Source organism: Citrus sinensis, chromosome 2 (assembly GCF_022201045.2).
Source record: "Citrus sinensis cultivar Valencia sweet orange chromosome 2, DVS_A1.0, whole genome shotgun sequence".
Taxonomy (NCBI): domain Eukaryota; kingdom Viridiplantae; phylum Streptophyta; class Magnoliopsida; order Sapindales; family Rutaceae; genus Citrus; species Citrus sinensis.
In genome coordinates, this window is record NC_068557.1 from 10529840 (window position 1) to 10542958 (window position 13119).

Sequence of the window (13119 nt, forward strand, 5' to 3'; positions counted from 1 at the left end):
TTTGCTTAACTAACTTCCTATGTTGTTTAACTAATTTGGATTTAAGTTGTGCATAGTTGAAGATGATATACATCTTTAGACGATGCGAGATTGTCGCTAACGAAGCATTCTGACTTTGACCGTAGGTGGGAGAGCGAGCTTCTTGAAAGTCAATGTTTTAGTATTATCATGTATGAGTGAACGATGACAATACTATGATATTATGCATAGTTGGTTATAATAGGAACATTAACAATAATTATTTTACTTTGAGTAACATATATTTATTATCGTTACGACCGTAGAAACATGTTTTCCCTTACTAAAAAAATTTGTGAGAAGAACGCATGACAGTAAAAAAAAAGAAGAATTGGTCTTAACTATCTGATAGTCTTAACATCAATTAAAAAAAAAGCAGTCCCAGTTTTCCAAAATTCTTAATATCTTGTCAACTATCTTGCATTGTAAACAACAATAACAACCTATTAGATAACAAATAATCAAAGTAGTGCACAAAATCCATTTAACATAGACTGGCCATGAAAACAATGTTCAATGAACTTCGACACATTCCAGTTGGAAGCAAATTTTAACAATTACGTTTGACTAGCGAACAATTTAGGGTCATTTGTATCTACAACATTCTTCATACTTTTCACCTTGACTGACTTTTCCTGGAACTATTCTTATGGTCTTTTTATAGTGGGTACATTATAATTTTTTACTATTGATGCCAACTTCAAATCATTTAGATAATTAACAGGGTTAGTGTACTCTGCATTAGCTAACATCAACAATTGATCGCGTTATTCATTGAACGGAGAGTTCATAAATTGTAACACAAGTTACGCCCAAACATTTTGTGAGTCATACTATCGAAAAACCATGCAATGACATCATGTCAATGTTCCAATAATATTAATAACAACAATGAAGTATACCACATAAGACGAATAAGAAAGCGTATCAAATATGATTTGTTGGTGATGATTCTAGGAGTATCCATAAATTTGATTACATAGACTCCACAATCAAAACCATTAGGTTACCGAAGAACTCCTTCACCATGTGTGACTCCAAACAGTAAGAAACTCCAGGCTACTGGATATGTAGCTTCCACAACACCATGAAGTATAACATCTAACGAGTGTAACTATTTTCAAGTGAAATTAACATCAACCTTTAATAACATAATACACACAAAAGTCAAAATGCCTTTGAGCAAAAGTTGATCATATTTACAATGGTGTTGGCTTGGATTTCCCGATCTCATATTTGGCACGCATCCAGTAGTGGAACCCAGATCTCAACTTATTTTTCTTTAATTTTGACGAATAGTAGAAACCAATGGTGGCCAACATCATGCATGGAAACAAAGATTTATTTAAGAACATTAATCAATTATACCATACATGACAAAATGATAAGATAATTTAAATGAAGACACACACTACCTATTGGCATTGTTGCAAATCTTACATATAACATTTGCAATATTGGGAAGCTGCCTTGAACCCATCCAAGTGTGCATTTGGTATTTTAGTAAATCGCTAAAAATTTATGACATAAAATTCAAAGAAAATAATAGTTAAATTATCGTAGTTACTTATAAGTAAAATGATATGAACTAAAAAATAGACAAGTGAGAAGCACTAACTGCCTATCTCATTGGTAAGAACCAACTGATTAGTTGCTTATGGCTTTTACAAGACTCACGCCGTGTAAGGTAATCACTCATCATGCAAATAATCTAAACATAAGAACAATTATAGTTCATTTTATTAACTAAAATCAAGCAAACATGAACTTTCATGACAAATATCACCATTCATCAATACAGTAAAATGAAGAACAAACCTCCTCATCAAGTAATGCATCATACAAAAGTGATAACAAGCCTCGGAGTGATATCCTCATGACTTGATTATACAACTATAGTAAAGCACATGATATATTAACACAAATCAAATAACTATGACAATTTATTTGGAAACAACTTGATGTGGGAGCATGAGAGCTTCGTTACTCTAGGCTAGCATTTTTGTCGAATTTGTATTGGAGCATTTTCAATTAATCGACGGTCACTGGCTCATTCATGAAAAAAGGTCCTGCTCGATATTTTGGCTTTGGACCACGTGATACTTAATCATATAGGGACAACTTGTACCACTCTTACTTTCGATTTTTGTATAGCGAGGAGGAACTAAAGACAACGATTTAAATTCTTCAGATTGTTGAAATTTTTTCACTTGCTGCGTGGAAGACTATAAATTTATTAAAGACAAAGAAATAAGCAAGATTAAATGTAAATGGTTTCAGTAAAAGTTAACAAATCATTAGTGCATGCATACCACCTCTTCAAGTTCAAGTACTAATTTAGGCTTCATCATATCCTCCAATACTCTTGCTAGCTTTTCCTTTAGGACAACCTCTTCATCAGTGAATGTGTTGGGGTACACAGCTTTTCGAACTTGAACTTTGACGAGTTGACACTTTTCACGTACTAGAGATAAAAGTGTGACAACTGTAGGGATGGGCGGGTGCATCTCCATATTTGAAGAGGAAATGATTGAACCATTAGCTGCCTTGGCACCATTATAAGTAAAAGATGATTTACTATTATCAGCCATATACTCGTTCTAACTTTTCTACCTTAGTAAGAGAGTCCATTTTCAAGGCTATTTTTTCTAAGACTTTATTACTTCTTTTCATATGTTCCTCCACTCTATTCAATACTGCCAATATGGTATGTAATGAATGCTACATTGCTACTTCACCACTGTCAATTTGTCCATCACTTTGAGCAACTGATGTGCAACAACAGACTTCTTATATTGGAACCTACATAAACTATAAAAAACCATCAATAATATATTCAATTTAATAACATAATTACAAAACAACATACAATTATTTAAGAGAATTGACTATATTGCTCTCAAAATCACTATACTTTTGTTGCTACTTGAGAAATCTTTTTATCCCACTACTAGTCCATGCACTGAGAGGACATCCATTCTTAGTAACAGAAAGAAAGCTAAAACTTAGTTGATGACATGTAGAACAGCTGCAAACAATAACAAAGTTAGTTAATACGTGTTATAGAAAATATAAAATAGTCAATAAAGCAAAAAGTGATGCCCCTCAGGAATAGGGAGCGGGAATTATGCTCCACAGGAATAGGAAACAATAGAATCATGTTCCTTCAAGAATTGGGACTAAGAATTATACTCCCCCAAGAATGAGAGCAGGAATTATGCTCCCTAGGACTAAGGAGTAGCAGAACTATGCTCCGCTAAGAATGGGGAGCAACAGAGCCTTGCTCCCCAAAGAATGGGAAGTAGGAATTATGCTCTCCCAAGAATAGGGTGCAAGAGAGTTATGTTCCCCAGGGAACCGAACCATGGTCCCCTAGAAATGGAGTCCATGAGTGGAGGATGGAAAAAGTCATAGATCTAGGGGGCCCTTGACCCAGTTTTAAATTATGGACCGCATAAGAAAAGCCAAGTCTAAAAAGAGGAGCTATCGTTGAATCAAGCCCAGCAAAATAAAAGTCGACAATGAAAGGACATTGCTTGGTCCAGAAGAAAATTAAATAGAGTTTGACATGGATACAACCTATAAAAAGGTAGAAATATTTTGTAATTAAAATCCTAGAGGATAAAGGAAAGTTAAATAGAGTTTAAGTTAGAAAAGAACTTTATATATAGAAAGTTATAAAAGTAGAGGTCTCTCATAATATAAGGCACCAAAAAAAAAAGTAGCAAATGGAGGAAAAATTGAGTTGTAAGCGTGATCTTAATAAAATATTTATTTTTCTCTACCGTGGACGTAGGCCAAAGGCTAAACCACGTTAATTCTTTGTGTCTTTATTATATCGCCCCATCTAATTTAATTCTCTAGTTGACTAGAAATTTGTGTCAATAGTTTGGCGCCACCTATGGGGAGCGGTAAAAAGACTGTTACTAAGGTTGCTTCAAACCTTCGGTAACCATGAGTCAGCGTAGTTATCGTAGCCACAATAGTAAGTTGCCCCTAGTTCTTAGTCCACTAAGAAGGTAGTATAATAACGCTGGGTCACATCTACCACTCGCACAACAAATGGTTGATTTAATGCAGAATATGGTCAGGGTTCTCCAGTATATAAATAACCAGGAACATAGAGCAAACCCAAATTTGCCTTTGCGGGAATAAGAAGAAAAAGGGTCGTAGAATGACTTGCAAGATGCTTTACAAGATAACAATAATAGCTCACAACGGGTTCGTCAGAAAAGCAACCCTACTAGATCAGCCAAAAGAGCAGAGACTCGTGCAAGTCATACTAATTACCTAAGAGACCTCCGACATGTGCTGGAAGCCAAGTAGGATTTACGCTATAAGCTAAATTCAAAACATCAATATAAGAAGCATAATTCAGAGGCTCTAGTGCTAGTTCTGGGTCGACAAGTCTTGAAGCAGAATTGACAAAGCTTAAAAAATGAGTGGATGGGATGGAGAAAAGTCTTGCAGAACCACTCTTAGAGGAGGTAAAACCACTATTCACTAAGGATATAATAAAGGCCCCATTGCCAATAAAATTTAAGAAGTCCCAAATAAAGTTATATGGAGGGGAATAAGACCCAACTAAGCATCTGGAGACCTTTAGGTCATGGATGAAATTACAAGGGCAACTAAGTGTAAGGCTTTCTCATTAATGCTTATAGGAGCAGCACGTAAGTGGTATAGAAAGCTGAAGCCTGGTTCTATCTCTTCATTTACCTAACTTAGTCAGATGTTTATTAGTCAGTTTGTGGGAGTAAGAGACCATCAGCTTCCCCCAACTCACTTGTTATCAATGAAGTATGGGAATGATGAGTCATTGAAGGACTATATTGTTCGTTTTAACAAAAAGACAGCGTCCTATACATAATTGATAACAAGCATCATCAATCTTCTAGAAAACAACAATCAAATTGAGGGTAGCAGTTCTCAATCATGGCTTTAACCTCGGCACCACCTTTTAAAAATTCTTCATCAAGGATATTCTCAAATCAATAGAAGCTTTGAACTCTTTAACAGTTGAAGCCCCTTCATACTTGGAATTTGGAGGTTCAATTGGCCAAAGGAATTGGACAGTTCTTGAACTTAGGAATGAGACTGAGCTAATTCTTCTTTTACAACATTAAGTTCCAATTTCAATTGCACCACAAGAGCTTTCTCTTCACTTATAAACTTCTCCAACTCATTAATCACTTTCCTAGAAGTTTGGCCCGACTCAAGTAAAGCATTCCTCTCCAGCGTTAAAGACTTTATCTTTTATTTGATATTTGAACAGCACAACCAAGCTATAGGAAAATGAACATAGTTAGAACCCAACTTTATATCAATAATAGTAGCACAAAAGCAATATTACTACTACATGATAAACGTTAGTAAGCATGGCTTCAACAGGATCAGGGTTCTTCATTTGCCTCACATTATTAGCAGAGACAAACTGAGGCCAAGATTGAGGGAAAAAGCTCAAATATGCTTGAGAAAGCTCTTCCCAAGTGAAGTTCTATAAACCATCAAATAAGGGCAGAGTTCCTTGGCTTGGGCCTACTGAAAGAGGTGTAGACATATGAGTGTTAGTGGAATCAGATGCAGAGCCAAAGCCAACAGGTTGTGGATATGAACCCTCATGAGTGAAAGCTGGAAATAAAATTTCTTGTTGCAATCCTGGAGCAATTACAGGTGTTTGGTGCGACCCTTGAGCATGTGCATTAGTGGAAACAGATGTAGAATAAAAGCCAACAGATTGAGAAAATGGAGTTTCATGAGTGCAAGATGGAAACAAAGTTCTGGTTGCAACCTTGGAGCAGTTTAAGGAGTCTGGTGCAACCCTTGAGCAGTTTCAATTTTTTAGGAGGATGATTCCACAAACTGAAAGAATAACTTATCCCTATATTTCCTCATAATCTTTGAAGATGAGTATTTGTCTATCTTCTTCTTTTTCCGTGCGGCGACTTCCCTAAGAGCCATAACTAACAAAAGATAGAAAAAGAAAAGCAAAACAAAGTGTTACAATCTCCTAATAGCATAAAAAATATTATGCTTAAATAAAACTCACTTGAAGATTGAATATTAGTAGAAGTAGAACGGATAAAGCCAAAGGCGGTTAGAAAACCTGGTTGAGAAAGATATTTGTAGGATTACAAGTCTATAAGATCTTTAAAAACTTCATTGATTTGATGTTGCTCAGTAAGATCAATAGAAGTGTAGCCTCATGACACTATAAAAAAAAAAAGACAAAGAAAAAGAGTAAGTACACTAATAAAAAAAAAAGCACATCCTTTAACAATTTCTTATGAAGCTATTTGGAGTTGAAAAATGGGTTTGAACCCGATATCCGGGTACATATTAAGAGAATTTCCTAACTCCCAAACCCTAAGGGCAAAAAGGTAAAAATCTTTCCAAGAATCATCATGAGATTTGCCCTAAATGATTAAAGGGGAAGATTTAACCTAAGCATGAACATAATACCAACCCTTGAAATGGGAGTCTTTATCATCTGAAAGACTTATTAGTTGATAAATTCTCTGAAACTGGCTAAATGTGGGATCTAACAAACCTATCAATTTTCAAACGATGTACATGCCAATTATAGCACATCAGACGTTGGGGGAAAGCTATGTTGGGGCATAGTTCAAGCAAATTAGCATATATCTCAAAAAGGGGTGCAACAACAACCTAACACCATGGCGAAAAAAATCAAGATGAAAGTCAACGGTCTCAAGGGGGGCTAGCTGGAGAGCTCACCAATTTGAGGCTTCTTAAGTTCAACTAAACTTAGAATTTCATACTTGACTCTAAGAGATGGAATGGATTTATTAGAAATTGCATTCTCCACCCTATTGATGGACCGGTTGGGTTGGAGGTTAGTTTAGCCATCAAGGTCAAATGATGCAAGAGAAAAATTTACAGTAAGAGGTATATGGTCGGAGGATATATGACAGTAATCATCATCATCATCTTCAAAGTACTTATGGTAAAGAGAGTTAGAGTTATTTTCAGATTCAGAAGACATCGAAATTGCTAAAAATAAGGAGAATGAAGAGACATTCACTAAGCAAATGAAAACCAAAGGGTTGAAACTCCATGGGGTAGGCGAATGGTGCAAAAGATGGTTTATATAGAAATGAGAAGAGAGAGAAATAACTTGAGCTCTTATGCTTCTGTTGGAACAAGAAGCCAAGAGTTGGGGGAGCAGCAGTTGTAGAAAATATAAAATAGTTAATAAAGCAAAAAGTGATGCCCCCTAGGAATGAGGAGTAGGAACTATACTCCATAGGAATGAGGAGCAACAGAACAACAAAACCATGCTCCTTCTAAGAATGGGGAGCATGAATTATACTCCCTCAAGAATGGGGAGCAGGAGAGTCATGCTCCCAAGGAGCAGAATTATGCTCCCCTAAAAATGGGGGTAGGAATTATGCTTCCTAAGAATAGGGAGCAGTAGAACCATGTTCCCCCAAGAATGTAAGAATAGGGAGCAGGAGAGTTATGCTCCCCAAGGAGCAAAACCATAGTGCCCCAGCAATAAGGTCCAATAATGCAAAAGTCATAGATCCAGGGGCCCTTGACCCAGTTTTAGATTATAGATCACACAGGAAAAGCCAAGTCCAAATAGAGGAGCTATCGTTAAATCAAGGCTAGCAAAATAAATGTCGACAATAGAAGGACATTGCTTGGTCCAGAAAAAAATTAAATAGAGTCTGACACAGATAAAACCTATAAAAGCAGAAATATTTTATAATTAAAATCCTACATGATAAAGGAGAGTTAGATAAAGTTTAAGTTAGAAAAAAACTTTATCTATAGAATGCTATAAAAGCAAATGTTTCTCATAATATAGGGCACCGAAAAAAAAAGTAGTAAAGGGAGAGAGAATTGAGTTGTAAGCGCGATCTTAATAAAATGTTTATTTTTCTTTGCCTATGGACGTAGGCCAAAGGCCAAACTACGTTAATTCTTTGTGTCGTTTTATTATATCAGCCCTATCTAACTTAATTCTCTAGTTGACCAAAAATCTGCGTCAACAATACGAAAATAATGATAAATAATACCATAATCGTTTAACTAACAACAATACAAATATAGTAAATAAACCATATTAGTAAAAATATAATGCATCCGCTCATTGAGGAAACTTGATTTTCATTGAACTTGAAACTCTTTCCCACAAGAAGTTGAAAGACCAATTAGCCCAATTTTTAGCGTGAATGTTATTCACATCTTTTAAGGCATGAAAGTATGATGGGTTGATGTATATGGTTGGAGTTGGACACAAAATAGTTCCAATAGTAAAAAGACTGAATAGAATACATAAATCCTCATCTGCAGAGCTATTTGTCTTTAATTTGTCAACTAGAGTACCTATTAAGATGCCCCTTCTTTCCTGTGCAGTACTTGGCCCATAAGTCAATTATCTCATTATCATCTCCAACAAGCACAATCGGCGTTCCTCTGTCGCCAACACCCATAATGCTTGTAAAAGTTTTTAGGGTAAGCTTGTATTCCATTAGATGAAATGTTATAGACCACCTATCTACGTTACATTGTTTAACTAGTAATCTACATAAATATTGCCGAAGTCGCCCACATCTTAAACCTAAAAAAGTTTCAAAACCAATTTCTCTCACAACATCTTGTTGTTCAATAGATAGAGAAGATATAATGTTGAAGAATTGCAAAATGCTGCATCGAGATAATGATTACCCTTATTAGAATTGTTCCCACTATTGGAATCGATTCATTTAACAATCCGCTAGGGCATCTCGTGTTATTTTCAGCGTTTTCATTATAATTGTTAACAAATTCGGCTTTTTCTTTCGAGCTAAGTTTCAACCTATGTTTTCACGACAAGAAAACTGATGATAGATGACATATATTTTATGATAGATTTTGAGAAAAATGGCATACATCATAAAAGCATGATCGATTTGTGATTAATTTTTTGTCTATTATGTATTCATGACTGATTCGTGATGGACTTGTGATAGAAATAAATTTTGTCAAGAAAATATGATGTCTTTGGAACGATGACATTTTGCACAAAAATTTAAAATATTAAATTTTTAAATTTTTTTAAAAACTTAAAGCGCACCATTTTGGTGCTGAGATAGCCTTTAATCTTTAATTTTTCATAAGTATCAACATACAACTCATAAACATACAGACAGTAGGCTAAGGCTAAAACCCTCGATTCTGACTTCTCTTAATCTCTCATACTAACTTCCTTTTTGCGTTATCTTACTGAAATTCCGGCCATCGTCATCTTGCCATTGTCTTCCTAACATATTGGTTATCGATTGCATTGTGAAATTGACTGAGTGAAGGTGCATTTCATTGTATCGCCATCTTCTTCTCCGCCATCATGTTCCTTGCCATCGTTTATCTATCCTCATCTTGTTATCTTTCTTACCGTCATTTTTTCAAAGCCCTTGGTATGATTTCTATTTTATCTTCATTTTGCATGTTGTTTATTTATATTTTCTTTTCTTTTCCAATATACTGTATTTGTTGAATATCGAGTGAGATGGTTACGTGTGTGCTTGTAAAAATTAATTTAAAAAATGGAATTGCAAATCACCCAGTGAAATATGTTTAGCCCATTTTAAAAAAAACTTTTCGGCATTAATGCTTGAATTATTCGTAGGAGTGAATAAAACTTAATATAATTATAATTTGGGCAAGCCACCAAAAAACACTACTGCTGCCATTTTGAGGAAAAGTCCAAGATTCAATCCTTCAATCCCAAAGGATTATGCAAATGATGAGAGGAAAAGAGTTGGAAGTAGTAAAAAGTAACTGGATTTTGACTATGTTGATGGTATAGCTGATGGTATATAGGAGATTCATCCTGACAGCCTAACAAAAAAGCCACTTTTGAAAAAGGATAAAGCCAAAAAAGTTGTAGTGCAACCTATGAGGAACATAATGAGTGCAATATTCAAGCACCAGAACAGACATCCTATGTTGCAACTATTTGGGAAATTGTGAGAAATATCTGCCTGATGAAAATGATGGTGTTCTGACATATATGATTGATGATAAGGTATTCCAAAGAAATGCTTGTGCTTATATTGGGAAGAAAGATTGCAATGAACTGTTGTCAATGCAAGCACTAAGAGTAAATGTTATTCAAGTATATATGGCGTAAGTGGTTTAATGAGTTTTCTTTATACTATTTTATATCAACTTAGTATACTTTTTTATTTATGCACTTATTTTCTTTTCAGGATGTTGGATTCTACCATTCTACCAACTAGAAAATGAATAAAACCATTTGAATTCATGTGTCCAAGTTTGGTTTTCCCAACAAATCCAAAAGGCGCCAAAATAATTTCGCTCGAAGAGAGTTGAGCATATTCACAACCGCTTGAAAAAAGCCAAAAACGGACAACTCATTCTCATGCCATACAATCCTTCGTAACTTTTAATTTTCATTTAAAACTTTTATAATTGTTTATGAATTTATATTACTTTTACAACTGTTTATTAATTCATGGTTTGTTTTTTTTTTTCAATTGCCTTCTCCTATTGTATCTACCATTGGGTGTTAGCTTTGTTTGATGTGGTGAAAAAAAAAGTGTTTTATGTAGATCTTGTGCAGTCCAATTCTGATACTGATTTAGAACAGCTCCTTAAAATGTATGTGTGCCAGTCCATTTCATATTTTAACTTTTTTCAATATGATTAAGATATAATAGTTTAGTTTTTTTTATAGCATCATGACACTCTTCACAACAGAGGATAGTAAGGAAAAATGGAATTATAATACCAAGATGAGAATTGTAAAGGTAAAAAAAGTAACCGTACAAAAACTATATGTGCCTATTGATTACGTAGCTTAACTAAAATGGATGAGTTTTTGTAAGATTTTTTTTTTTTTTTTTTGCATAAACAGGCTCCGAAACAAAATATCACAAAATTGGAGTGTGGCTATTATGTGTTAAGGTACATGAAGGAAATAATGGCAAATGTTAGTTTGTTAATGAACAATGTAAGTTGACAATGAGATTTCTTAACTTTCTTTTATTCCATATACGTGACATTGATTTTTAAATTTGACCTCTTAATAATCTTGTGATTAACAATTTCATGGAAAGAAAGTATACACTCAGGATGAATTAGAGACATATACGTGACATTATCTTTTAAGTTTGACCTCTTAATAATCTTGTGATTAACAGTTTAATGGAAAGAAATTATACACTCATGATGAATTAGATGAGGTTCATTTAGAGTGGCTAACTGTTTTTCCAACATCCTTATCGCATTAGCAAAACGGTTAGTATGAGTATGAACTATAAATATTAGTTGTTAAAATTTTTTGAAATTGAGTTATAGTGTCAAAGGGAAATTTGTAACCTACCCCCAAATAAATTGATATTTTGCACTGCGTCCCTAACAAATTTGACTTGTTGCACCGCACACCCAAAAAAATTGACATTTTGCACTACGCCCCCAATTCTGTTAATTTTTCAATTATTTCTAACGGCTCCGCTAATTTTTGATTGAATGACAAAAAAGCCCCTCTATGTAAAAAAACAAAATTTTTAGCTCATTTAATTTTTTTAAGGTTTTTTTTCAATTGCAATAAAAAATAAAATTCTTCTTACATGTTCATTGTCACCACTATTATTTTTCCTTTAATTTTTTAAAGATTTATTTTCAATTTTAATAAAAAATTCTTGTTACATGTACATTTGTCACCACTATTATTTTCCTTTAATTTTTTAAAGATTTTTATTTTAATTGCAATAAAAAAAATTTCTTGTTACACATACATTGTCATCACTTTTATTTTTTCTTTAATTTTTTAAATATTTTTATTTCGATTTTAATAAAAAAAATTCTTGTTACATGTACATTTGTCACCACTATTAGTTTCCTTTAATTTTTTAAAGATTTTTATTTTAATTTTAATAAAAAAATTTCTTGTTACATGTACATTGTCATCACTATTATTTTTCCTTTAATTTTTTAAAGATTTTTATTTTAATTGCAATAAAGAGAATTCCTATTAAAATTAATTTAAGGAATAAACTTCTAATTTTACCCCTCCATTGTTAAACTTAACTGAGAAAATAACGAAATTGGGGGCGTGGTGCAAAATGTCAATTTTTTTGGGTGTGCAGTGCAACAAGTCAAATTTGTTGGGAACGCTGTGCAAAATGTCAATTTTTTTGGGGGTAGGTTACAAATTTCCCTAGTGTCAAATTATAGGGTTAATTTTGTCCTGCCCCCAAATGTTTCAACAATATTCACTCCACACCCAAATCCGTTATTTTGACCGTTAGACAAAAGGTAAATTTGGAAATTCATATCCTAAATATTATTTGATAATGATAAATTAAATTTATTTGATAATTTAATTGATAGAATTATTATTAATAACCTTTAAATAAAATTTTTTAATGTAAACATTAATTATTAAATTAACATTTTATCTCATTTTATTTTTCTCTAATTCAAGATAAGGGGTATTTCGAATATTTACTTAAATTTCAAATAGCTCTGTTAAACATAACGGTCAAATTAACGGAATTGAGTGCGGAGTGAGCATTGTCGAAACATATGGGTGCGTGGTGAAAAATGTTGAAACATTTGGGGGCAGGACAAAATTAACCCCAAATTATAATGGTTACTATTAATGATTATAGTGTACATGTTGTGTATTCGACAACAATGGGTATTTTGATTGATTCTGAATAAATTGGTTTGTTGGGTTTGTGTTGGAATGTTGCTGGGTATACGTCTGGAATACCAGTGGTGTATGAAGATGCTAGGTTGGAAGATGTTGGGTTGCTGTTGAATGTGTGTTGGAGTGCTGTTGGGTATGTGGCTATTGGACTATCGGCGCCGAAAGATGTACTGGAAGTTTTGTTGGCTTGGTGGCTAAAATTTGAATTTATTTTCTTGAAGTTTAATTGGATGAATGTTTAAAAAAAAAATTGGGATGTTGATTATGTATTGGTAGTGATGACAATTTTGGATACTAGATGTATTTATTTTGAAATTAACTTGTTGGAATGAATGGATGTTAATTAATACTAATTGCCTTTAGTTTTTTTTTATGATATTCATTTTTATTAATTAATTAAATTTGTAAACGAG